The 27,624-nt window shown below is 43.2% G+C and overlaps 1 protein-coding gene across 6 annotated transcripts in view; it reads right to left on the bottom strand.

Moving 5' to 3' along the window:
• SNTG2 (syntrophin gamma 2) overlaps positions 1–27,382 on the bottom strand; it is a 414,561-nt gene extending 387,179 nt beyond the window's left edge. Inside the window, exons 1-4 of one of the 6 annotated variants that reach the window (XM_017860345.1) lie at positions 27,137–27,382; positions 20,656–20,712; positions 19,363–19,492; positions 855–1,095 (exon numbers count right to left, since the gene is read on the bottom strand). The gene's annotated coding sequence lies outside the window, so the exon portion shown is untranslated. Of the gene's footprint in view, positions 1–854; positions 1,096–2,384; positions 2,590–19,362; positions 19,493–20,557; positions 20,580–20,655; positions 20,713–27,136 lie in introns of those variants that run through there. The other 5 variants (XM_017860346.1, XM_017860347.1, XM_017860348.1 and 2 more) reach the window with 5 other exon arrangements.
• Between the last annotated feature and the right edge of the window lie 242 nt (positions 27,383–27,624).

Raw genomic sequence — 27,624 nt, 5'->3', positions numbered from 1 at the left:
GGCGCAGACGGGCGCGCTGCGGACCGGCTTGGCGACCCTCCCCGCCGCCCCACCTCCCTGGCCAAAGGGTCTCAGCTTCTCATCAGGGACGTCTCCAGTCCGCAGCCTGGAGGCCCGTGGGTTCTCCCGGCCTCTCTGAAGCCCCCACACGTGCCCGCCGGCCGCATCCTCAGACCTTTCCCCACGGCGTCTCCCCAGCCCTGGGAGAAACAGCGCAGGGCCCGAGATGTCCTGGCCCAGCGAAGCTACAGAAGCGCCAGTTCCCCAACCCCGCTCCCCTCCTCCCCGCACCCTGCCTTCCCGCCCGCAGAGCTCGGGCCCCCATCCCGCCCCCGGTCCGCGGAGTCTCCCGGACCCTGCGAGGACCCGGCGCTCGGCGGTGCCTTCCTGGGGCGCATGCGGGGGCTGGAGCGGGGAGACCGGCTGGGGAGGGGACCCAGATCTCAGGCGCCCGCGGCGGCGGCGGTTCCCGCTGTTATTCAGGTTTGTGCCAAAAGGAGCCTCACAGATGCAGTATGGGGTGTGGTGGACTCAAACCGTCCTGTTTTAATGTAGATGAAAGTAAGTTTAGGATAAATGCCAGTGCGGCGGGGCAGTGAGGGGGCATACAAGGCTGCCCACTTTTTTTAAAATGTGGGTATTTTCCTCCCTTTCCAAATCCTCCGGCCCAGGCAGGAGCGCGCACCGCGGAGGCCGGGATGCCCATTTCGTTGCCGCTCTACGGCGAGGAAAAGCAGCGAAATCTGAGGTCTTCAGAGGTTAACCCTATCTAGGAAGAGAATGTGACGCATTGTAAGCAAATAAATATTGAAAAATCGATGTTACACACTTTACTTTTGCTGACTCCGACTTACTTGACTGCTGAGCAGACCTGGGTTTCGAACACAGACGCCTTCCCCATTTCTCTATTCTCTGTATTCCTGTTGAGCCTGCAGGGCAGGCGGCCCGCACTTCTTAGCACTCGGTTTACCAGAGGACGAGTTCTTGAATCGCAAAAGTCAGGTCTTTCTATACCTGGCTCAGTGCCTCTTACAAAGTATGCTTCTTGGGTGAATTGGTAAGAAATATTGTACTACTTTTTATTTGTAGCAAAACCTAGAATAAGAAAGGAAAAGTACAAGAGATTATTGTTTGCCTTCAAGTTGCATTTTTAAAAGAGCATGCATATAATCTCTGAGAAATTAAATGTCTCCAAATACACAAAGATATTGTCTCATTAACTTGAAAAGGGACATTCTATTCCGGGACCTGAAGAAGGAAAAACAGCATGTTGCATGCATGAATGTTGACTTTGAGAGACAAGTGTTTGTTAAAATTTTATCATTAAATGAATAGACACATACATGTTTGTTTTCAGACCAAAGGTAATTGTTAATTCATTTATAAAATAATGTAGTTTTGGCTGAAAATCCCTGGAATCCTTTCTATAATAAAATGTTGTGATTCCAGGACATCTTAGGCGCTCTGGGGCTACTTTTGAAAGGCTGATTAATGCAAGTTTTAACTGCATATCTGCTTTTATGCATCTGTGTTAGGACTGCACATGAGAGTTATTTTGCTTTATTTTAAATACTAGGGTTCTACTGCAATAACAATAACAATAAAAAGTAAAACACTGACTATCCTGAAACTCGGCGAGGGAATGTCCCCCATGAGGTTACCAAAATTCAACTTTCTGGTTTTTGTCATGAGTATAGCTTTGATTCTGAGATGTGTCTAAAATGAGTTGCAGTTAGTGTCTCTTTATTAACTTTTAACTTTGAAATAATTCTGAATTTACAGAAACTTTGTAAATGTAGTACAAAAAACTACAGTAACCCCTCATCCTCAGGGGTTGTTCCAAGACCACCAATCGCTGCCTGTTACCGTGGATAGTACTGTGTTTATATACATGTGTATATATAATGTGTACATACATAATATATGTATGTGTTATATATGTATATATTATATATGTATATATGTGTATTATATATTATATATTTACATATATGTATATATGTGTATATATTATATGTGTGCATATATATGTATATAGTATATATGTGTATGTTGTATATATTATATATTATATGCATATATAATATATACCATATTACATAGTGTATATTATATATTGTGTATGTTATATGTATGGTATATATTATATATTATATGTATATATTATATATGATACATATATACACATATGTATATATTATGTATTTATATATTATGTTTATTCCTGTGCATACATACTGGTAATACAGTTCAATTTATAAATTAGGCACAGTAAGAGATTAAAGCAATAAATAAGTAGAACAACTATAACAATACACTGTGAGAAGAGCTATGTGAATGCCTAATCTCTCTCTCTAAAATACCTTACACTGCACTGTACTCACCCTTTTTTGGATGATGTGAAATGATAGGATGCCTCCTGCAGGCTGAAAGTGAGGTGAGTGGTGCAGGCATTGTGGTGGCGTTAGGATGCTACCGAATGTTCAAAGAGCTCAAAAGGAGATCATCTGCTCCCTGTGATCCTGGATCATCCAACCAGGATGATGTTGATGTTTGGGGATTGTGGATAGTTGAAAATTTTTCCAAAATCTTGGGAAAGAACAGTGTAATTAGGAGGTGTCTCTCATTCTAACTCATGAGAGAAGAGACCCTCTCATGTTGTTTTATATTGTTTTATACTCAGAAAAGGAAAAGAAGCGAAACTAAAGGCAGGTAGCCCGGCACCTAGGAACCAGATCCAAAACCAAGGAACCAGACCCCAAACCAGGCCTGGGCCTGCCTGACCTAAGCTTGGTAGTTAAAATTTGACCCCTGACCTAGCAACTGATGTTATCTGTAGATTCCAGGCATTGTATGGAAGGACAATGTGAAACCTCCCATTCTGTTCTGTTTCACTCTGACCACTGTGAGCCCTTAAAAGGGACAGAAGCTGAGCACCTGAAGAGCTCAGATTTTAAGACGCTAGCCTGTGGATGCTCCCTGCTGATTAAAGCCACTCCCTTCACTATCTCAGTGTCTGAGGGGTTTTGTCCGCTACATTCCTTGGTTCCCTGACTGGGAAGTGAGGTGATTAACAGGCGGTGGAGGCAGCTCCTTAGGCGGCTTTAGACTGCCCTGTGGAACATCCCTGTGGGGGACTCCAACCAGCCGGAGTGACGCGGATCCTGAGAGAGCTCCCAGGTAGCCATTTGCCCCAGTGGGATGCCTGGCCAGAGCAGTGTGTGGCAGGCCCCCGTGGAGGATCAATGCAGTGGCTGAACATCGGGAAGGAACTGGCACTTGGAGTCTGGACATCTAAAACTTGGTAAGGCTAGTCTTTGGAACTTGCCAACGCTATTTGAGTGGAATCGTGGCCTGATCACACACGGTGTGCCTTTATCAGCACTTTGGTTTTGGTTTTGACTTGGTTTGAATTGCTTGACGGGCTTGGTCTTAGGTATTTACCTACTCCATTTGAGTGGAAGTGTGGCCTGATCATGTTATGCCCAGACCGTTTATTCCCCGAAGAAGACCACCAGAGTCCAGAGTCAAAGCCAAGCGGCAAGGATCTTTAATGCAAGTTCGAACTTGGTCCCTCCATTCCACAACATACAAGAGGGTCCCGAATGATGCATGTGCCCGCTTTTTATAGCCCAATGCATACAGGATATGTAAGGTTACAGAGGTACAAAGGAATTCTTTTGGTTGCAGCATCACAACTGGTAATTGGTTAATATTTTAAGTTATACAATTAACANCATGTGCCCGCTTTTTATAGCCCGATGCATACAGGATATGTAAGGTTACAGAGGTACAAAGGAATTCTTTTGGTTGCAGCATCACAACTGGTAATTGGTTAATATTTTAAGTTATACAATTAACAGTTTTCTATTTGTGCCCGTGCATTTAGTAAAACTACAAATGGTTGTGACCTTATCAGGGGCTCTCTAGGTGGTGTTTCTGAGATGGGGGGGGGGGGGGTTTGTGTTGGGCTCAGGAAGTTGGGACAAAATAGAGGGATGTGTTTGTACTGGGCCCAGGACTAAGATACGTGGCAGACACCGGTAATTAGAACAGAACAGAGCAGGACAGAGACTTTCACAACGTTTGTCCTTACAATGTCTGGAGTCTGTAGATAACCTAATCGGTTAGGTCTGGGGTCGATCTTTAACTAGGCTCAGGGCGCCGCCCGGGCTGTTTGCCTGTGGACTTCATTTCTGCCTTTTAGTTTTTTTTCATTTGATCTCTTTCAATCACTCATGACGCACCTGTACCGGCACTTTGGTTTTTGTTTTTGACTTGGCTTGGATTTCTTGATTCTCTGATTTTGATATTGATTCTGGTTTGGCGTAAACTGTAAAAGTGTGTGTGCGCCCTTTTCACCCATTCTTTGTTTTGTGGTATGCATGTGGTGTGAGTGTGGTGTTTTGTCTCGAGGAGACATGGGTCAGGCACAAAGTAAGCCCACCCCACTAGCAACTATGTTGAAAATTTTCAAGAAAGGATTTAAGGGAGATTACGGTGTTACTATGACACCAGGAAAACTTAGACCTTTATGTGAAATAGACTGGCCAGCATTAGAGGTGGGTTGGCCATCGGAAGGAAGCCTCATCAGGTCCCTTGTTTCAAAGGCATGGCCCAAGGTATCCTGTAAGCCAGGGTACCCAGATCAGTGCCTGTACAACAGCTGGTTTTAGACCTCCTTCCCCCCAACGGTAGTTAAGAGAACAGCAGCATAAGTGGCTGGCAGAGGCAAGGAAAGACCAGCAAAGAGAAAGAGAGGAAAGAGACAGAGAGAAAAAGAGGCAAAGAGACAAAGGAGGAGTCAAGAAAAGAGAGAGAGACACAGAGAAAGAGAGAGGCAGAAAGAGAGTAAGAGACAGAGGCAAAAGGAAAGTCAGAGAGAGAGAGAGACAGAAAGTCAAAGAGAAAAAGAAAAAGAGAAAGAGAAATATTCAAGTACTTAAGAAAAAAACAGTATACGCTATTCCTTTAAAAGCCAAGGTAAATTTAAAACCTGTAATTGATAATTAAAGGTATTCTCAGTAACCCTGTAACACTCCAATACCACTTTGTTGTCAGTGTAAACAAGGGCATGTCCCGAAAGCACTGAAGCCATCCTATCAAAAATCCTTAACCCAGTAACCCGCAAATGGCCCAGATGCATTCAATCTGTAGTGGCAGCTGCTTTGCTAACAAAAAAAGGCGGGGGGTGGGGGGGAGGCAGAATTTATGTAAAGAGTGTTATATGCTAAATTCTTGTCCTGAAATAAATTAACTGGTTGTTTAAAGAAAGAAATGTTTGTAATAAGTCAGAAAGTTGAGACATGTCAAAGAATTGTCTGCAAAATTCGTGAAAGAAAAAATGTTATAAAAAAATTTATGCAAAAAATGTTGTATAGTTTAAAAGTAATAAGGCCTCCTGAGTACTATTGAAGAAAAGTTTATGTGTAAGGTGTGTAAGGAAAGTAAAATATACCTTTGGTAAAAGGCTTATAAGGAGGCATAAGAATGTGGATTTTTACCTACATTAAAAGGTTAAAAAAATTTATTGTTTTGAAAGCTTAAGCGAGTTTTAAAACGTTAATTGTAAAGAAAATTCTGTGTGTAAACATATTAGCTAAAGTTAAAAGGTATCATCCAGTTTTTCTGTGAACTGGACATTAAAGTAAAAACGCAACAGTTTTTTCTTAAAGCACCAACCTGCTCTTTAACAGAAATTATAAAAGGTTAAAAGAGTCTATAAAATCTTACCTTATGGTCAAATATTAAAAATTAGATAAATATGTCTACAAGGTTTTATTAAAATTAAGTTTAACATTAATAACACACTAATATAAAGGTAAAATTTATCTTCTCTAGTATAAAATCATACAAAAGCATTGTTAAATGTAAAATGGTATTTGGCTGTCTTTGGTTTAAAACTAATAAAATAGGTGCTAAAAAAAGATTCATTTTACTAGAAGATCATAAAAGTTAAAAACTTAAACTTTGGCAATTACGACAGCATACCAAGATGCAAATGCCTGGTTGGAATGGATCAAATACTCTATCTGCACGTTAAACAAAAGCAATTGTTAGGCTTGTGCACATGGCAGGCCAGAGGCCCTGATTGTCCCCCTTCCACTAAGGTGGTTCTCCAGTCGACCAGGTGTGGGCTGCATGGTAGCTCTTTTCCAGGATTCTACAGGCTGGAGTAACAAGTCTTGCCAAGCTCTCTCTCTGCTCTATCCCGAAGTCCAGCACCCTGTGGGTCAGCCCCCGAGAGTCATCCAGCCTCTGTCTCCCAACACTAAGTTCACTTTGTGTCTCTCACAACAGGGAAGAAATGCAGCATTCCTTGGAGACCTGAAGGGATGCGATGGGCTTAAGTATTTTCAAGAGCCTGCCTATCAGTCAGCCCTTGTTCATCCCCGAGCGGATGTGCGGTGGTATTGTGGTGGACCTTTACTAGGCACTCTGCCAAATAACTGGAGTGGCACTTGTACTTTAGTCCAATTGACTATCCCTTTCACCCTGGCATTTCATCAACCAGAAGGAGGAAAAATAAGACATCGTAAAGCGAGAGAAGCCCCTTAGAGGTCTTTCGACTCTCACGTCCATTTAGAAGCAATTGGAGTCCTGCAAGGAATACCAGATCAATTTAAAGCTTGAAATCAAATAGCTACAGGATTTAAGTCAATATTTTCATAAGTGACAGTTAATAAAAATGTAAACTAGATAAACTACATCTATTACAACCAACAGCAACAAGCTTTTCATGAGTTAAAGAAAAATTCAGGTCAGCCCCAGCCCTGAGTCTCCCTGACCTGACAAAACTCTTTACACTCTATGTGTCAAAAAGAGAAAAAAATGGCAGTTGGAGTTTTAACCCAGATTGTAGGGCCCTGGCCAAGGCCAGTGGCCCATCTCTCAAAACAACTGGACAGGGTTTCCAAAGGCTGGCCCCCATGTCTAAGGGCCCTGACAGCAATGGCCCTGTTAGCACAAGAAGCAGATAACTAACTCTTAGGCAAAACCTAAACATAAAGTCCCCGCATGCTGTGGTCACTTTAATAAATACCAAAGGACATCATTAGCTAATGAATGCTAGACTAACTAGATACCAAAGCTTGCTCTGTGAAAATCCCCACATAACCATTGAAGTTTACAACACCCCAAACCCCGCCACCGTACGCCTGGTGTCAGCCCAGTTAAACATAACTGTGTAGAGGTGTTGGACTCAGTTTGTTCTCCAAGACCTCCGAGACCCTCCTTAAACATCAGCAGACTGGGAGCTGTATGTGGATGGGAGCAGCTTCACCAACCCCTGCAAAGTGACTCTGAAGAAGACGACAAGCCCTGCTCCACTAGTCCACGCACGGCTGAAGCATGAGGAAACTCATCGCGGGACTCATTTTCCTTAAAATTTGGACCTTGTACAATAAGGGCTTCAACTGACCTTCCTCAGACTGAGGACTGTTCCCAGTGTATACACCAAGTCACTGAGGTAGGACAAAAGATTGCTACAGTCCTGTTATTTTATGGTATACATGTACTGGGACTCTAAAAGAAACTTGTTTGCATAATGCTATTCTATCCAAGGTATGTAGCCCAGTCTCTAAATGTTGTATTTGTGGAAAAACTGTCATAGATCAATGGCCATAAGCAGCCCGAGAATTAGTGCCTACAGACCCAGTTCCTGATGAATTCCCGGCCCTAAAGAATCACCCCGATCATTTCTAGGTTCCAAAAGTCTCAATTATTGGACAATATTGCATAGCTAGAAAAAGGAAAGAATTCACTCATTCTGTAGGATGACTTAGTTGCCTAAGACAAAACCGTATAATAGCACCACAAAAACAGTTACATGGTGGAATTCAAACCACACAGATAAAAATCCATTCAGTCAGTTTCCAAAGTTGCAGACCGTTTAAGCCCACCCAGAATCCCACCGGGACTGGACGGCCCCCACTGGACTATACTGGATATGTGGACATAGAGCCTACGCTAAGCTGCCTGACCAGTGGGCAGGTAGTTGTGTTACTGGCACTATTAAACCATCTTTCTTCCTACTGCCTGTAAAAACAGGCAAACTCCTGGGCTTCCCTGTCTATGCTTCCCGCAAAAAGAATAGCTATAAAAAAAATTGAAAATAATGAATAGCCCCCTAAGAGAATCATACAATATTATAGTCCTGCTACTTAGGCACAAGATGGCTCATGGGGATATACCAGACCCCCATTTACATGCTCAACCGAATCATATGGTTGCAAGCTGTTTTAGAAATCATCACTAATAAAATCGGTCAAACGTTGACTGTTCTAGCCCGGCAAGAAACTCGGGTGAGGAATGCTATCTATCAAAATAGACTGGCTCTCAACTACTTGCTAACAACTGAAGGAGGGGTTTGTAGAAAAGGTAACCTTACTAATTGCTGTTTACACATAGATGATCGGGGGCAAGTAGTTGTAGACATAAAGATGTAGCAAAACTGGCACATGTGCCCATGCAAGTGTGGCATGGGTTTGATCCTAAGGCCATGTTTAGAAATTGGTTCCCAGGACTAGGAAGATTTACAAGTCTTATAAGTTGTAATAGTAATAGGAACCTGCTTACAGCTCCCTTGTTTGCTACCCGTACTTCTTCAAATGATAAAAAGCCTCATTGCTTCCTTAGTTCACCAGAATGCTTCAGCACCAGTGTACTGTGTGAATCACTATCAACCTATTGCACAAGAAGACATAAATAGTGAAAATAAGAGTGAGAACTCCCACTAATAAAAAGTGAGAGTCTCAAAGAGGGGGGAAATGAGAGAAGAGAGAGACCCTCTCCTATTGTTTTATATTCAGAAAAGGAAAGAGAAGCGAAACTAAAGGCAGGTAGCCTGGCACCTAGGAACCAGACCCGAAACCAGGCCTGGGCCTGCCTGACCTAAGCCTGGTAGTTAAAATATGACCCCTGACCTAGCAACTGATGTTATCTATAGATTCCAGACATTGTATGGAAGGACATTGTGAAACCTCCCATTGTATTCTGTTTCACTCTGACCACTGGTGCTTGCAGCCCCTGTCACCTACCCCCTGGCTTGCTCAATCCATCACGACCCTCTCACGCTGACCCCCTTAGAGTTGTGAGCCCTTAAAAGGGACAGAAGTTGAGCACCTGAAGAGCTCGGATTTTAAGATGCTGCCGATGCTCCCAGCTGATGAAAGCCACTCCCTTCACTATCTTGGTGTCTGAGGGGTTTTGTCCGCGGCTCGTCCTGCTACAATCAAAGTGGTACTGCATAGGTTCTAATCCTTTGGTGACTATAAGGGTGACTTTAGTGCTGCGTGCAGTTCAAGGATTGTATCCCATAATTTTGCCCTCTACCCTTCGTTCAATTAGAAACACTTGAGCAAATGTCGGTCATGTCCACATTGCTGGTTCTGCTTCAGTTTCTTCTTCTTCACCTTCATCTTCGTCTGTAGGTGACTCAGCTCCTCATTTGTTACCATTTCTCAGTGGCCTTCATTTCTCAGTGGTTCTTCCATTTCCTCATCAAGCATGTTGGCAAACCCTTCAACAACTTGTCTTGCTGTGTAAAGGATTTTCCCAAATTCTTCATCATCCCCTGGTTATTCTTTAAAATCATTCATGACTTCACTCCATAAGTTCTTCCAGCTGGCATTCGGTGTTTCTGGTTTTAATTCATTTATTACGGTTTTGAGGAATGTTATTGTGTCACCGGCAGTGACTGATTTTCAGCACTGCCTGATGTCTAGATTAGGGTCTGCGTCAATTGCTGACCAAATTGATGTATGCGGCCTAGACAAACTGGACGATGCCCTGGTCAAAAGGCGGGAGCAGTGAGGTTGTACTTGAAGGTAAAAATACAATCCTGGGGCCGGGCACAGGGCTTCACACCTGTAAACTCAGCAATTTGGGAGGCTGAGGTAAGTAGATTGTTTTGAGCTCAGGCATTTGAGACCAGCCTGGGCAACATGGTGAAACCCCATCTCTGCAAAAAAAATACAAAAATTCGCCGGGCATGGTGGCATGCACCTGTGGTCCCAGCTACTAGGGAGGCTGAGGCTGGAGAATCCATTGAACCCTGGAGGCAGAAGTTGCATTGAGCCAAGATCATGCCACTGCACTCCAGCCTGGGTGACAGAGTGAGACCCTGTCTCAAAAAAAAAAAAAAAAAATACAATATTGGCCTTGTCATTTTTATAGTAAACACATTCAGAATGGCCAGGTACATTGTCTGTTATTAATGAGACTTTATATTCCAGCCTTCCCCCTTCCAAGGCTTTGGGAGGAAGTACTGGTGGACCCCTTCTATAAACATGGTGGTTACCACCCACGCTTTCTGGTTGTGTTGCCCGGACACAAGCAGGTAATGTTTGTTTTTTGAGCATAAGGGTTCCTCTCTGTGTGCACCACACCTGGCTTGGCCACATGGCCTACAGCAGCACACGGCACAGGGTAAACCAGCCCTTCAGTGTTTTATGCTCTGGGGACTTCTTTGTACTTTCAAGAACATAGGTTCTGGTGGGTATTTTCTTCCAGAAGAGCCTGGTCCCATTGCAGTTGAAGACTTGTTTTGGATGGCATCCTTTCTCCTTCATCACCTTCAACTCTGCCGCAAATATGGCAGCAGCTTCTTCACTGGCAAACATAGCCTCTCCGGTTTTTGTTTGTTTGTTTGTTTCATGACAAGCCCACTCCTAAATCTGTGTCGCTATGCCTCACTTGCCATGAAGGGCCCAGTGTCACTCACTTCAGGGGACTCACTGCTGAAGTCTTCCCACGGGATTGTGCTTTCTGCGCTGGCGTGCCCTTGGTGGGAACACCTTTCCACTCATGTCTGCCACCTACAAGTTCAGCGTCTTTTTCATCTTAACTAAGCGCTTATCACTCACTGCGGCCATAGCGTTTGCAGTTTGAAATGTGACAGCAAAACTAGCATGAATTTCTTTTTTATTTTTATTTATTATTATTTATTTATTTTGAGACAGAGTCTCACTCTTGTTGCCCAGGGAGGAGTGCAGAGGCACGATCTCGGCTCACTGCAAGCTCCGCTTCGCTGGTTGAAACAATTCTCCTGCCTCAGCCTTCTGAGTAGCTGTGATGACAGGTGCCCACTACCACGTCAGGCTGATTTTTTGTATTTTTAGTAGAGATGAGGTTTCATCATGTTGGCCAGGCTGGTCTCAAACTCCAGACCTCAGGTGATCCACCTGCCTCGGCCTCCCGAAGTGCTGGGATGACAGGCGTGAGCCACCGCGCCTGGCTGGGTTTCATTTTCTAATTAGCTTAAAATACCTTCTGGACTGACAGCCTTATGGTGACATCCTTTATGTTGCTTGATTTGCTATCTGACCCTATTCGCCCTCCAGGCATGGTGTGAGTTCCGCGCGAAGACCTGTTACCTTCCTGTCTCACACTTGGTTACCATTTTGTAACTAGTTTTTCTGCCCAGAGACGTTTCATTCTCACCACACCGGGAATCTTGCAGTTTCAGCACACATTGTTTTCTTTCTTTATTAAAGTGAGAACTTTCACTTTTTCACTTAAGGAAGCACTTGACGGCTTCTCTTTGGATTTCTCTATGGCCAGCATCCTTAGTCTTGTGTTTGGGGCCAATAAGACTTGAACAGAAGCACTGTGCTTCCTGGACAGTCAATTTATAACCCAGACAGCTACTCAGTGTCCGGATGTGTGGCACACAGTGAATTCATGGGACAGAGAAGGCGTGAGGATTCGCCATGCTTCTCAGAACAGGGCACGACTTCACTCTTATGACCTGAGATGGGCCATTTACATCCTGAGAGGGACAGAGGTGTCAGCGTTAGGATTTGCCATGTTTGTCAGACACAGTACAACTTCGCTCTTATGAACTGTTTATTTCAGGAAATTTTTATTTAATGTTTTCAGACTGCCGTTGACCACAGGCACCTGGGACCACAGAACGTGAAACCGCACAGAGCTAGGGCTGCTGTGCTCTTGATCTTGCACTCAAGTCCCAAGTAATACTCTGCTTCTCTCTATTTATATGCAGATAACTTTCCATGAAACCTGTTCAGTAATTTGCAGAAATAATGTGCCATTTCCATTAAGTACTTAACAAATGTTTCCTAAAAAATCCAAAGCACTGTCATGCATGCATAGAGTATACTCATCACTTCTCTTCTGTACTGGAAGTCCTAGCCTAGCAATTAGGCAAAAGAAGGAAGAAAAGGGCAACCACATTGCAAAGGAAGAATTCAGATTGTCCTTGCTTTCAGAGGAGCTGGTATTACATATAGAAAACCCTAAAGACTCCTTCAAAAAGCTGTTAGAACTAATAAATAAGCACATTCAGTGAAGTTGCAGAACACAAAGTCAACACACAAATATCTGTGGAGTTTCTGTACATGAGTAGTGACTAATCTGAAAAAGAAGTCAAGAAAACAAGCCCATTTATAGTAACTCCAAAAAAAGATACTTAGGCATCTATTTAACCAAGGAAGTGAAAGATCTCTGTGCTGAAAACTATATAATGTTGATGAAAGAAATTGAAGAGGACACAAATAAATGAAAAGATATCTTGTATTTGTGGATTGGAAGAATTAATATTGTTAAAAAGTCCATATGACCCAAAGTGATCTACAGACTCAATGCAATTCCTGTCAAAATACCAATGACATTCTTCCCAGAAATAGAAAAACAAAATTCTAAAATTTCTATGGAACAAAAAAAGCCTAATAGCCAAAGCAATCTTGAGGAAAACAAAAGCCCACACTGAAATAAGAATTCTGTGGGACTTGTTTCCCAAGACAACAGGTCATGTGACTCCACTGATGAGACCAGAGGAAACCAGCTAAAGCCAGCTAGAACCAAGATGGCAACAGAAATGACCTTTGGTCGTACTCACTGCTTATTATTTCTCTAATTATGATGCATTAGCATGTGATAGACATGCCCACCAGCACCACGGCAGTTTACAGATGCCATGGCAATGCCCGGAAGTTACCCTGTAAGGGGCAGAAACCCCAGTTCCAGGAGCTCCCCACCCCTTTCCCTGAAAACTCATGAATAACTCACCACTTGTCTAACACATAATCAAGAAATCACACTAACTAAGACAGCCAGCTAGCAGCAACCCTGGAACTACTCTCCCTATAGGTTTGCCTGCTCTGCCTGTGGAGTGGCTCCTTTTGTTCCTTTGTTTCCTTAATGAACTTGCTCTTGCTTTTCTCTGCCACCTCACTTTTGAGTTCTTTCCTGTGCTAAAGCAAGAACCCACTTGGCCTCCTAGGCTGAGCCCCAGTTTTGGAGATCACCCTGTGACAACACCAGTTGACTTCAAAATATACCACAAAACTACAGTAACTAAAACAGCATAGTATTTGTATAAAAACAAACACGCAGACCAAAGAAACAGAATAGAAAGCCCAGAAATAAATCCACACATCTACAATCAAGTGATTTTTGACAAAGACACCAAGAACACACAGTGGGGAAAGGACTGCCTTTATCAATGGTGCTGAGGAAACTGGATAGCCACATGCAAAAGAATAAAACTGGACCCTTATCTATCACCACTTAAAAGCAACTCGAAATGGATTAAATACTTCAATGTGAGATGCCCAAACTATGAAACTACTGGATTAAATATTTGAATGTGATACCCCCAGACTATGAAAATACTAGAAGAAAACATAGGGTGAACACTTCATGACCTTGGAGTGAGCAAGGACTTTTGAATTAGTCCTCAAAAGCATAATCAACAAAAACAGTACACACAGATGATATTCCAAAAGCTAAGAAGCTCTTGCACAGCAAAAGAAACAATCAACAGAATGAAGGAAAAACTGCCTGAATGGAAGAAAATATGTGCAAATTCTACATCTGGCAAAGGTATATTATCCAGGATATATAAGGAACTCAAACAATAGCAAAAATCTAAGTAATCTGATTAAAAAAAAACAAGACAAAAACCTTCTTAGACATGTCTCAAGACATACAGTTGGCCAATGGGTATATAAAAATGTGGTCAGTATCAGTATCACTAATCATCAGGGAAATGTGAATCAAATCATGATGATATATCACCTCACACCTGTTAGAATGGCTTTTATCAAAGAGACGAAAGATAAGTGCTGGAGTGGGTATGATGAGAAGAGAACACTTGTCCGCTGTTGGCAAGGATGTAAAGCACCACTACCGCTACAGAAAACAGTATCGAATTTTCCCAAAAATTTGAAAAATAGAACCACCATATTATCCTGCAATCCTATTACTGGATCTATATCCAAATGATAGGAAATGTGTATGTTGAAGAAATATCTGAACTCCCATAATTATTGCAGTACTATTCACAATAGCTGAGATGTAGAACTACGTAACTGTCCAACAGTGCATGAATGAATAAAAATGGGGGTTGTATATGTGAATTCCAACAATCCAAGGCAGGTCTCAGTTAAATTAGAAAGTAATATTTTGCAAAGGTTGAGGATGCACACCCATGACACAGCCTCAGGAGGTCCTCACAACATATGCCCAAGGTGGTCAGAGCACAGTTTGATTTTATACATTTTAGGGAGAAATGAGACATCAGTCAACATATGTAAGATGAACCTTGGTTCAGCCTGAAAACAAGGGACGACTCCAAGCAAAGGCAGGAAGCCTCGAAGCAGGGAAGGGGCTTCCAGATCACAGATGGATAAGAAGCAGATGGTTGCATTCTTCTGAGTTTCTGAGTAGCCTCTCCAAAGGAGGATATCAGATATGCATTTATTTCAGTGAGCAGAGGGGTGACTTTGAATAGAACAGGAAGCAAGTTGGCCCTAAGCTCTTCCCAGCTTGACTTTTCCTTTAGCCTCGTGACTCTGGGGCCCCAAGATTTATTTTCCTTTCATATATACACAATGAGATCCTATTTAACCATAAAAAAAGAAGTCCAATCATTCGCAACATGGATGAACCTGGAGGACATTATGTTAAGTGAAATAGACCAGGCACAGAAAGACAATTATCACAGGCTCTTACTCATACATGGAAGCTTAAAAAGTTAATTCAATGGAGGTAGCGAGTAGAACGGTGGTTACCAGAGACTGGGGCAGGAAAAAGCAGGGAACGAGGAGAGCTTGGTTAACAGGTACAAAGTTACAATCACAAAGGAAGAAAGTTCTGCTGGCCTATTGCATGGAAGGGTGACTACAGTCAACAAGAAGGTATTATGTCTCTCAAAATATCTAGAAGAGAATGTCTTGAGTCTTCCCACCATGAAGAAATGATACCGTTCGAGGTGATAGATATGCTGCGTGCACTGATCACGTTATGCAATGTGTACGTGTACTAAAACATCACGTCCTGCCCAATAAATATTTACAATTGTGTGTCAAACATAAAAACAATTTTAAAATCAGGAAATTATCATTAATACAGTAAAGACAAACCACCTTCAAGCTACACCAATTTTTCTAATAATATCTTTTTGTAGCAATAATAAACACACACAATTAACTAACTTTTCCTTTTCTCTACTTTCTCTTCGGGTTCAAGATCCAATTCGGGATCACGTTCTGCCTGTGGTTGTCTGTTCCTTTGATATTCTTCAGTCTCAATCTTGATACTTTTGAAGAGTATAGGATTTCTTTCAATTTGGTTTGTTTGAACTTTCCTCATTACTGTATTCATTTGTACATTTTTTGACAGGGTATCACAGACGTGTCCTGGTATTCACAGTGCGTCACTCCAGAAGGCCCATTGTTAACCTGTCCTGATTCTGGCGATATTAACTTGATCATTTGGTTTAGTGAGTATCTGCCAGACTTATTTACTGTAAAATGAAATCATAAATATTTGAACTTATGGATTAGTAAATAACTGGCTGATAAATACATTAAGTGATTACTGCAAATATGTTTCGAGTTATTTAATCCTGTACAACAAATCACCCTAAAAGGCAATGGCTTAAAGCCGCTATCATGATTTACTGTCTCACACAGTTTCTGTGGATCAGAAACTCAAGGTTGGTCATCCGACGTGGTTCTGGCTCGGGGGTCTGCGGAGATTACCGCTGGGTGTCAGCTGGTACTGAAGTCATAGGAAGGCTGGACAGAGCCTCCAACACTGGGATTCGCAGCAGCCTCACCAGGCTGGAAAGTGGGCATGGGCACCATTCTTTCTCCACGGGGCTACTGAGCATCCTTACAGAAAGGCCGCAGCTTCCCTTAGAGCAAGGAGTTAAAGAGGTGGGGCTTCTGTGCCTTGGCCTGGCCTCAGAAGGCACCTACTATTACTGCCACCCATGGACACTGTGGGTCATGCTGGCCACCCAAGTCCCTGGGAGACACAAGTACATGGACATCAGCAGGCACAGGTCTTCCCAGGTCCTATGAGGGGCCGGCCTGCTGTGCAAGTCGCAAGTGGACACTCAAGTAATCCTTTGGTGGTTCTTCCTTGTATCAGTTACTGTAATGATGGTTGTCAAATGATGACTTTATAATCTTGTCTTTCCTTGGCACATTCATTCTTTGGCATTCTATACCAATGTTCATTCATTCATTCACTGACATCAACATGGACATGTGGATTTCCTTTCTTCAATGGTATACTCCATTATTATATTCAGGCTCCAATTGTGCCAGATTTGGCCAATGAGATCCTCTTGGAGCTGAGGCCTGTGTCCTCTGACAAATTCTCTTCATTCTATGAGGACTTTCTCACTTTCTCTTCCAGGCTCATCTCATCCTTTTCTACCCAATTCCCAGTCTTCTTTCCGAGGAATCTTCTACCCAGCCCTCTTTCCAAGGAGCTCTGATTCTTTTTGTGAAGATTGGCATTTAGAAGTTGAAAGCTAGATGCTGTATGGCCCATTGCTACTGAGCCACCTGACTTCTAGCTCCTCTTAGCAGATGGGGCAGTGAATATATATGTATATTATATATATTACATATATTATATATAAATGTATTAGGGTTCTATAGAGGGACAGAACTAATAGGATAGATACATATAAAGGGGAGTTTATGATCTCAAGGTCCAACAATAGGCCGTCTGCAAGCTGAGAAGCAGGGGACACAGTCTGAATTCCAAAACTGAAGAACGTGGAGTCTGATGCTCGAGGGCAGGAAGCGTCCAGCACGGGAGAAAGATGGAGGCTGGGAGGCTAGGTCAGTCCCTCTTTTCACGTTTTTCTGCCTGCTTGATATTCTAATCAAGCTGGCATCTGATTAGATGGTGCCCACCCAGATTAAGGTGGGCCTTTGCCTTTCCCAGTCCACTGACTCAAATGTTAACCTCCTTTGGCAACGCCCTCACAGACACACCCAGAATCAATACTTTGAATCCTTCAAGTTGACCCCTGGTATTAACCATCACTATATATGTATATATATATATAATTATTTATATTAATATATACTTTTATTACTTCTAATTTTGTATGTAACCTATATTATTAAATAAATATATTTATATTTATATATTATGTATAATATATGTTATATTTATATTAACATACTACATAAGATATATATAAACAGGCATTTGTGTGTGTATATGTTTATATATGAAAGATGGATATGTATGTATATCAAGAGTTCATACTTATTTCTTCATTTCTAGACCATGACTGCAGTTTGTTCCAGCCATCCCTTCCCTGTAGCTTGATCTCTTTTCTCTTGAAGGCTCCGATTATCCTCAAGTTTATTTACTTCTTTACTCCAGCCTCCATATCTAACCAAGCCGTCAGAATGGTGAGTCCTCTGCAGGCCTCAGGTCTGCTGGCTCCAGACACAGAAGTCCCTCTCCGCCCCAGCTCACCATACAGTCAGCTCCAGCCAGGTCTGGCCTGGCCTCCCCTCTGTGCTGGCCATGCCTTCCCAGCCACACCACCCAACTGGTGGTTTGCAGACAAGGTGTGGATACTGCACCAGACTTTATCACCTCTGTCTTTGCTCTTCTGGAGGCTCAACATCTCCTTTCCAGCTTCATCAGAATGAGGGAGTGCTCCAGGCATGGCTTCCTTCCACTGTCTCTTCTGCATGGCTGCACCTGACCAGCTGAGCCCGGTGTTACCCCTCAGCCCTCCCTCGCTGGCTCCAGCATCTGTGTGACCTGTGGTGGTGCCCCCTGCACTGGGGAATTGTGTCTGCTCTCCTACCTTTGTCTTGAGCAGATCCGTCGGTGGTGTTTAAATTGTGTGGGTTTTATCAGAACTCCAACTTGTGGCTTAATTGATAATCTCAAAAATGCTTTTGTTTTCTGTTTATTAATGTTATTATTTCCTTCCACTTTTTACAGGTTGGTAATTTTTTCAATTATTGGAAGTGGTACGCAGAGCATTCATTCTAACCCATTTACTTTTCTAAGATATCCTTTCAATGCTATAATTTTCCTTTCAAGCTCAGTTTTGTAGTTTTATAATGTTAACATTTTAATAGTTTTATATTTTAGGTGACAAAACTCATATTAACATTTTTTATTCTTTTAACATTTTCAATTCAAAAGGTATTATAATTTTCATTTTGATATGACAATTAAGTCAAATATGCCAGTCACATTTTTCCTATTAGCCTAAAGACTAGTGATTTTTATCTGCTTATCATATCATTCACTGAATTAGAGAAAAAATAATCCTAAGAAATACAGTTGTCAATTTTTATCATTATGACATGATAAAAGACATGCCATGTTTTTGAAAACCCTAAATTAAAAGATCTAGCGACAGGTCTCATCACTAACTTCACGTCGGAACTCATGAGCGTGAGTGACATTCCCGGGCACAGACCCTCTGCCATGTGGCCCGACAGTCCCTCTAATTTCTACTGGAGACAATGTTATTCTAAGGTGCATGTTACTGTGGTTTGCTGCCCACATTTCTAACTGAAAGAAATGCTAAATTTCAATTAGAATTTAACGACTAAAAGATATCATTTTATTTTTTTCACATAAGTTGACAGATACCCTGCATGCTTAACTGGACATTCAAAACTGCTAATTTATTTGGTTAAGTATTTGCATTTCATTTTACGTTAGAGAAGCATTTCTGTTTTGTCTAAAAACATCTTTACTTTGTCTTCATCTTTGAAGGGTTTTTTCTGGGATTAGAATCTAAGTAGGTAGCGAGTTCCCTGGTTTTCCTGTAGCACTTTAAAGCCGTATCCGTTTCGCCTTCTGGTTCCCGTGTCTGTTGGGAAGGCAGCTCACAGTCGCACTGGGCTTCCTGGAGATGTCGGCCTCATTTTGCACAGGGGCTTTCTATTAGGACGTGCTGAGGTGAGGTTTCCTTTGCCCTTATGCTTCTTGGGGATTGCTGGCCTTCCTGAGCCTGCGCCCTGCTAGTGTTAGTTCTGAAAAAATCTGATGAGGTATTTCTTGCAACACTGTTTCGGTCCCTCAGTCTCTCCTCCTCTCCTGGAATCTCACCTGTGTGTCTGTGGACTTCTCACCATGGGGTGAGTCCCTTTTGCCTTCTTCTGGTTTTGCATTTTTCTTCTCTGTGCTTGGGTCTGGATATTAGATTCTGGCTTGCCAATCCTTCCGTCTCATGTTCAGTCTGGAATTAAATCGTTTGTGTTAGAATTCTCTGGAGGGACAGAACTAACAGGATAGATGTAAATGGGAAAGAGAGTTTATTAAGGAGAAGTGACTCACACGGTCACAAGGAAAAGCCCCACGATAGCCATCTGCACGTTGAGGTGTGAGGAAGCCAGTGGTGGATCAGTCTGAGTCCCAAAGCCTCAAAAGTAGGGAAGCCCCTCTGTGGCCTCCAGTCCGTGGCCAAAGGCCCAGGAGCCCCTGGCAGGTCACCGGTGTAAGTCTGAGAGTCCAAAAGCTGGAGAACTCGGAGTCTGGTGTTGGAGGGCAGGAAGCATCCAGCATGGGAGAAAGATGAGGCCGGAAGGCTCAGCCAGTTGTCTCCTCCCACCTTCTCCTGCCTGTTTTATATCCTAGCTGCACTGGCAGCCGATCAGATGGTGCCCACCCAGACTGAGGGTGGGTCTGCCTCTCCCCATGCACTGACTCAAATGTTCATCCCCTTCAGCAACACCCTCCCAGACACACCAGGAACAGCACTTTACCAGCTAGCTAGGCATTCTTCAATCCAAGCAAGTTGACACCCAGTATTACCCGTCACACCTTTACACTGAATTCTTTGTTTTTATTACACAATTCTCAGATCTTCAAACTCCTTTTAGTTCCCAAAATTTCTATCTTGTCATCTATTTTCAAAAGTTTAATTCAGCTATTTTAAAGTTGATCTCTGACAACGCCTGTATCTGGGTCTGTTTCTTTTGTCTTTTTATTTTATTGCACGTGGTTCTGTCTCCTGTCAGCCTTGGTATTTTTTTTTTCTTTCAATTGAGTGTTAAGCTTTGCTTAAGAAAATTAAGACTCAGGCAGTGACTTTCTCCTAAGAACCTTCCTTTCCTTCTGGCAGGAGTTAGTGCAGAGCCAGGCCACCTCCATTCCAGCAAATGCCGGAGTGATTGGAGGTCAGATTTCATTCTTTGAGAGTCACCTCCCCCGCTGCCTTCTCTGAGGCTTGGGGCACAGCCCGGGACGGGGGGTTGCACCCCGTCTTGGTCCCCACGGCAAGACTGCGCTGTGTCCTGCTCACCTGTACCACGGCCCCGCTGACACCTGCTCACCTCTGCCACGCCCCCCCCCCGCTGACACCCGCTCACCTCTGCCACGGCCCCGCTGACACCCGCTCACCTGTACCACGGCCCCGCTGACACCTTCTGCTTCACTTCAGGGGTCCTTGCCTGGAGCCTGGAAGGAATCGGAAAATGCCTTGAGGACAAAAGTGCTCCGAAAGTCACAGGGACTCCCATGTGGCCTCACTCCCCTGTGGCATCCGTCCCTCACGTCCTGGCTGCCTTGGCAGCTCTGGGCACCTGTTGTTTTTCCCCAGGTCTGTGGGCAGAAAGCTCGGTTCTGGCTCCACATTGCTGGTCGATGACCGGATCCGCTGATCAGAGACGCAGAGAACAGAAGGTGCGTCTCCGAATTCCTCCCTTCTCCCCAGGGCGTGTACTCTGCAAAACATCTCCTGGTGTTGGTTTCTTCCCCATGCTTTCACAACACAGAGTGTGTTGTATTCTATAAGCTGTGCTAGTATTAAATTGCTTTGAGGCCTCAGGGAACTGCACCACAGCCCAGTGCAAAGGCTTTAACTCAGGACCCAAGGGTGGGTTTTAGGGGGCTCATCAGTGAAATCTAAGATGATAGGTAAAGTTTTACATCATTTACTGCTTTGCACTTTTCCATAGTTTTTTTCCAGTCATCTGATTTACACCTGTAGCATCTATTGACTGGTTTCTGGCCATGTTCTAGAAGATTCAGTAGGCTCCAGGGCTGCAATGATCAATAAAAGTGTGGCCTGGCCCTTGTGGGGCATGAAGCCTGGTGAATTACTCACACAAAGTCACTGCCTCCTCTATTACACAGATTGCAGACATCTCATTACCCAGGCAACAAAAAGGGGTCATACGTTTGTGTATTAACATATATAGGTTAAATATTCTTGATAAGAAATTAATGAATGAACTCTTGACTGATAGTGACTATATTCTTAACTGCATGAGAATATGTTGGGAAGATATCCAGCAGGCAATAGAATATTCAAATATGCACCTGAAATTTTAGAATGGACTTCAAATAGAAATAAACCATGAATACATTTACGCTGGACTCTTCATCAAGTCCCCAAAGCTTATTTTCTTTTCTTTTTTTTCCTTTTTTTTTTTTTTGAGATGGAGTCTTGCTCTGTTGCCCAGGCTAGAGTGCAGTGTCACAATCTCAGCTCACCGCAAGCTCTGCCTCCCGGGTTCACACCATTCTCCTGCCTCAGCCTCCCGAGTAGCTGGTATTACAGGCGCCCACCACACCAAGCTAATCTTTTGTACTTTTAGTAGAGACGGGGTTTCACCATGTTAGCCAGGATGGTCTCAATCTCCTGACCTCGTGATCCGCCCACCTCGGCCTCCCGAAGTGCTGGAATTACAGGCGCCAGCCACCACGCCCAGCCAAAGCTTGTTTTCTTAGTTGAGAAATGTACAGAGACTCTGAGTTGAGAATTAGTTTCTGAGTACAAAGATACTTAGACTTCCATAGGCTTAAGAAGGATGAATAGAAATGTTTGAGCAATATTATGATTCTCCCCAACTTGAGCTGTAATAAAAATAGAAGATTATCCTTTCATTGGATTATTTCCTTGTCTTGTTAAGTACATTAAAAATGTGTAAGTATATGAATTTTGAGATGTTTGGGTTTCAGATTTTTTTGTATTGAATATTATGTGTATTCCAGACTTTGTTTTTGGCCAGACGCTTACTGATGGGAAAGTGCTTTCCTAGAACACCCCACTACATCCGAGGCACAGGGAGGTTCCTTTGCTTCATAAGTTAATTAGGCAGCCATTCCTGAATCCTTTTAATTAATTATTTATTCAACAACATGCGCTAACCTCAGGATACCCTTCAGGCACTGTGTGGCCACACTCCAGCCCGACAGCTCCGTGGCCTTCAGCTCTGCCCGTCCTCACTCTGGCCTCTGTCTCCCCAGACAAGTGAGCCAGGCGCCAATTCACCTCCAACACACGCCTCCTTCCAGCCCCTTCCTTCCAGAGCTGCCAGGCAGGCCCTGGGGATCCCACTCCGCGCTTCCCATTGTGTGAGCTCCGGTGTTTTCACCACCGGCCATCGACCGCACCCTCAAAAGGCCTTTTCCTTCCTGATTCTGCTTGAGTATAAGGTCCATGACTAATCATTCTCTTGCAAACATTAACTGCCTGCTGCACTTTGCCTCTGCCATACTTATCTAGGAAGACTGTAGCCTTGGTTAAGCTCAACCATCCATCATCTCCATCATCTTCGCAAGCACCTGAACCATGTGAGAGGGAAAGAAAAGCTTTGCTGACCTGGTTCAGTTTCCACTTAGGATCACATTGCAAACAAGTACTCAAACCCTCCTGCTGCTCTGACTGTCAGAGGCACTGGAATCAGGGTAACCCCGTCTTGAGTAGGGGCTGGGTAAAATGAGGCTGAATCCTACAGGGCTGCAGTCCCAGGTGGTTAGGCATGCTAATTCACAGGATGAGATAGAATTTACAGGATGAGATAGGAGGGCAGCACAAGATACAGGTCATAAAGACCTTGCTGATAAAACCGGTTACAGTAAAGAAGCTGGTCGAATCCCATCAAAACCAAGGTGGCCACAAGAGTGACCTCTGGTCGTCCTCACTGCTACACTCCCACCAGCACCATGACAGTTTTCAAATGCCATGGCAACATCAGGAAGTTACCTTATATGGTCTAACAAGAGGAGGCATGTAATCCACTCCTTATTTAGCATATCATCAAGAAATAACTATAAAAATGGCCAATCAACAGCCCTCAGGGCTGCTCTGTCTTTATTTCTCTACTTTAATAAACTTGCTTTCACTTTACGGACTGACCCTGATTTCTTTCTTGTGAGAGATCCAACAACCCTCTCTTGGCATCTGGATTTGGACCTGTTTCCTGCAACACACCCTACCTGTTTGAGTCTCCAGCCTCAAAAACTACTACCCTCCCTCCCTCCCTGCTTTCCTTCTTTCTTTCCTTTCTTCCTTCCTTCCTTCCTTCCTCCTTCCCTCCTCTTTCTTCTCCTCCTCTCTCTCCCACTCTCTCTATCTTCCCTGACTCTTATTTAATCTGCTGCAGATCTTTCTCCCTAAATCAAATACAAATTAGGAACAATTGCATGGGGCTTTCCTCACCCGTCTGTCGCCGAATCTGCCCCCTCATCTGTTTCTCGCTGGACATTCCCCGCCCCCCTTCTTCTTGAGGAATCCTCCCCAGTGACTATGGAACCCGCCACATTTCCCTTTTCCTGCAATGATCCCCTTTTCTCCCTCTGGAGCATTTTTATACAATACTAGATTACTCTCAGTCCCTTGTGGATATAGCCTATTACCTCCTGTATTGAAAAGAATAAACCATCTCTTCCTCTCGTCCTCAGGAGGCATCACCCCGTTTCCCTATCAGAATCAGGGTTTTGGAAGACCAGGCCCCGACTGTTACCTCCGCCTGTTCTTTATCTCACATTCTCTCCGTCATCTGTTCCAGCTAAGGATTTATCTCGCTGCCCCACGAGGAAGCTCATTTAGGCCTTGAATAAAACCCCTGTTACCGGATATTAAAATCCTCACAGCAGAGTCCTACACATACAAGGCCAATGCTAAGTGATTATGAAGCAGAATAATTAATGAAAAATAAGTAAGGCCTTTGTCCTTTGCTGGAGGCCCAGTTGGAAGCTCATCCTCAGAAAATTACAACCCTAATTATTTTTCCTGTAACATTCAAGAAAGGGCCCAATGTCCACTTAGTAGTAACCCAGATAGAAGTAAAAATCTCAATTCAGTTCTGTGGACCTTAAACCCGAGCTGTGGCTCCCTGTTCCTTCTTGAAGATAAAAACGTGCCCTTTGAGTCTTCAGAAAGGAGCAGTTGAGAGAAGGTGACCTGTCAGGGTTCTCCAGAGAAATGAAACAGGTGGGATGGGCTCAGACATGCAGCTCCATCAGTAAGCAGGTGGCTCATGAAGAATTCACTCATGAGATGGACACGTCCACTGTCCTCACGTGGGTCAGCACGCTCCAGACCCATGAGGAGCAGATGTTTTAGCCACGGTCCGAAGGCAGGAGAGAGCCAGTTTCTTAGTTCCAAGTCAGTCAACCAGAAGGAATTCCCTCTTATTCTGAAGGAGTGTCTGCCTTTTCATTCTCTTCGGGTTCCAACTGAAGAGAATGGACGAGGGTCACTGACCCTGGGGACGGCGATCTGTTTGACTCATTCTACCTGTTAATCTCATCCACAAATACCCTCCCAGAAACACCCCCAATGACGTTTTGTCAAACATCTGTGCATCTGGTGGCTCAGCCAGGGTGGCACAGAATCCACACTCCACGCAGCCTCAACATCTGCCCGCACAAGACGGCTCCAGAGGACAGTGAGTTGTTCCCTTATTCAGTCAGCTCAGCAGCTTTTTAACACTGACGTCAGATTCTCAATGGGAAAAAAAGGAAAATAGATCCTGAGAGGCTAATCTGTAAATTTTTTTGATTCATCAATACCACATGTAAGAATTTACCACAAATGATTAAAATAATTGTGTAATTTTATTAAAAGCATATTCAAGGATGCTCATTACAGCTTTATTAATAACAGCAAAAATACTGGAAACATCATCTACCTTTAGAGAAAGGGATTAAGTAAAATGTTTATGCAGATGTCACCAAGAATGAGGTAAATTTACATTTATACACGAGACAAGGTCTATAATACATGAAGAGAAAACAATACAGGTGTGAACTGTGCATATTAAATGGTATCTTTTCTGAACACGTGAAGTGTGTGTAGAAGTGAGGTGTGTTCTCAGACAGGCTGTGAGGGCCTTCGTTCACATCTGTTTCCAGCTTGATGGTGAGGTAATGTAACATTGGGAGCTTGCTAAGGCCATGGTCAGAATATTTACACACGAGAAATTGTCAAACAGTAAAAATCGGAACTTTAGAAAAAAGAAAAAACAGAGGAATTTGACAAGATCCCAAAACATACACTGTATATGTATACATGTTTGCCTTTCCGTATCATAAAATGTCAATTATGGTTATCTTAGAAGTAGATGTAACTATGAAAAGTACTTTTATTTCACCTTAATAAAATTTGTGATTTTATTTTTTAAAGAAATAATATCTATATTATCAATATAGTTTTATATATTATCAATACCCTAAAATATATACAGTGTGTGGGCCTATGTATATAATATATTTATTGTCAATACTATTTATGTATTTTTTCTTCTAAAAGGCATACACCCTACTTATATTTAACTGAACACTACTGCAAATTTCAAAAACTGATCTAGTCCATGGAATTGGTTCACCAGGGAATACTACTTACAATTCCCTATGAAGTTTTATGTAAAATACAGATTTTAACTTCAATTATTTTCCCTTAATTTTTATTAAAATATCATTATTTGGTAAGTTATTATAAGGGATATCTATATATAGTATATAAAACATATTTTAAGTTTGTAACAAATTATGATGTTTTTGCATGGAGAGTGTTTGAATCTCAAGTGGAATTTTTTTTCAAAAATAAAGATTTTGGAGCCTGCCAGGGAAACTTCAAACTTGCTGATCTGCAGAGACTCTGCATGCAGTGTCTATATCCGTTCGTCTCCTGTGACTCTCTGAAGGCTACTTGACCCCAAAATCCATCCAACTGAATAAATGTGTGAGACTCTTGTAGACAAAATATTGTATTAATTATCACAGAAGTAAAATAGTCCCCCTACCTCAATGTGGATGGAAAATGCCTCCATGGTATTGACCCACCGATGCCTGTGGCCCTGTGGGTGGTGACTGAGGCCTGTGGGTGGTGACTGAAGCCTGCGGGTGGTGACTGAGTCCTGGGGCCCTGTGGGTGGTCACCGAGGCCTGTGGGAGGTCACTGAGGTCTGTGGGTAGTGACTGAGGCCTGTGGCCCTGTGGGAGGTCACTGAGGCCTGTGGGAGGTCACTGAGGCCTGTGGGTGGTGACTGAGGCCTGTGGCCCTGTGGGAGGTCACTGAGGCCTGTGAGTGGTGACTGAGGCCTGTGGGTGGTGACTGAGGCCTGTGGCCCTGTGGGAGGTCACTGAAGCCTGTGGGTGGTGACTGAGGCCTGAGGGTGGTGACTGAGGCCTGTGGCCCTGTGGGAGGTCACTGCCCCCACCTCACTCACTACTAAAGGGGCTGAGAGACAGGAGTGAGGGGGTGGCTCCAAGCCCCCTGTCACCAGTCCCCTTGGTGTGCCCAATCCAGGCCAGGGACTTCACTGTATTGAGAGGTTCAAGAGAGATAAGTCCTTCCCCTCATCCTTTTTTTGTTAACAATAATGATATTTATTTTTCTTTTAAGTGCCCTGTTTGATAAAAATAAAATGATACTAATTTTAATTTACTGTCATAAAATGTCTGTCCAAAGCACACCAAGTGCAAGTGCTCAGTGATTTTGCTCTCCCATAAAACCCTCATGTGAGCGGCTTCTTCTCCACTTGAAACCCTTTAATTCCCATCAGCATTTTCCAACAGGATCTTACCGTTTTGTGAAATAAGAATTTGGACTTTCCCATGCTTTACTCCTCTCTACCCACCTTCCTCTTACCTTGCAACTCCAATCAGCTATTTGTTTTGTTTTGTTTTCATTTTTACATAATTAAGGTTGGTGTCACAATTCGATGAGTCTTTAATGCTTTCTCCATATGTTAATTTCAAATCACAACTTGAAACCAGCGTTCACCATCCTCTGGTTAATTCCGTAACAGCTTCTGTTCCTGGGGGGTTGCTGGCATCATCACAATTCCCTCTCTGATTCATGCCAGGAGCAGCCACTGAGGGGCTTCCATCTCCAGCAGCAGCCATGATGGAATCTGGGTATTATTTTGCAACAATGACTCTTCCATGAGTTTTCTTCCTTGGAATGTATTGTTACTGTTCATTTTTTTCTGCTTTTCTTCACCTGTGTCTAGTTCCTATAATTGCTTCGCCAGGGAATTATATTTTCCTCTGAACTTGTCTTCCTTTGACTTGGAGTCCTCTTCCTTCCCACACTTTCTGAATCCAAAATATTTTAATAACTCTTCCTTCTGTCTT

Source organism: Rhinopithecus bieti, unplaced genomic scaffold (genome assembly GCF_001698545.2).
Source record: "Rhinopithecus bieti isolate Rb0 unplaced genomic scaffold, ASM169854v2 scaffold_51905, whole genome shotgun sequence".
NCBI lineage: Eukaryota > Metazoa > Chordata > Mammalia > Primates > Cercopithecidae > Rhinopithecus > Rhinopithecus bieti.
The sequence above is the reverse complement of the archived record's forward strand: the minus strand, read 5'-3'. Positions and strand labels throughout refer to the sequence as shown.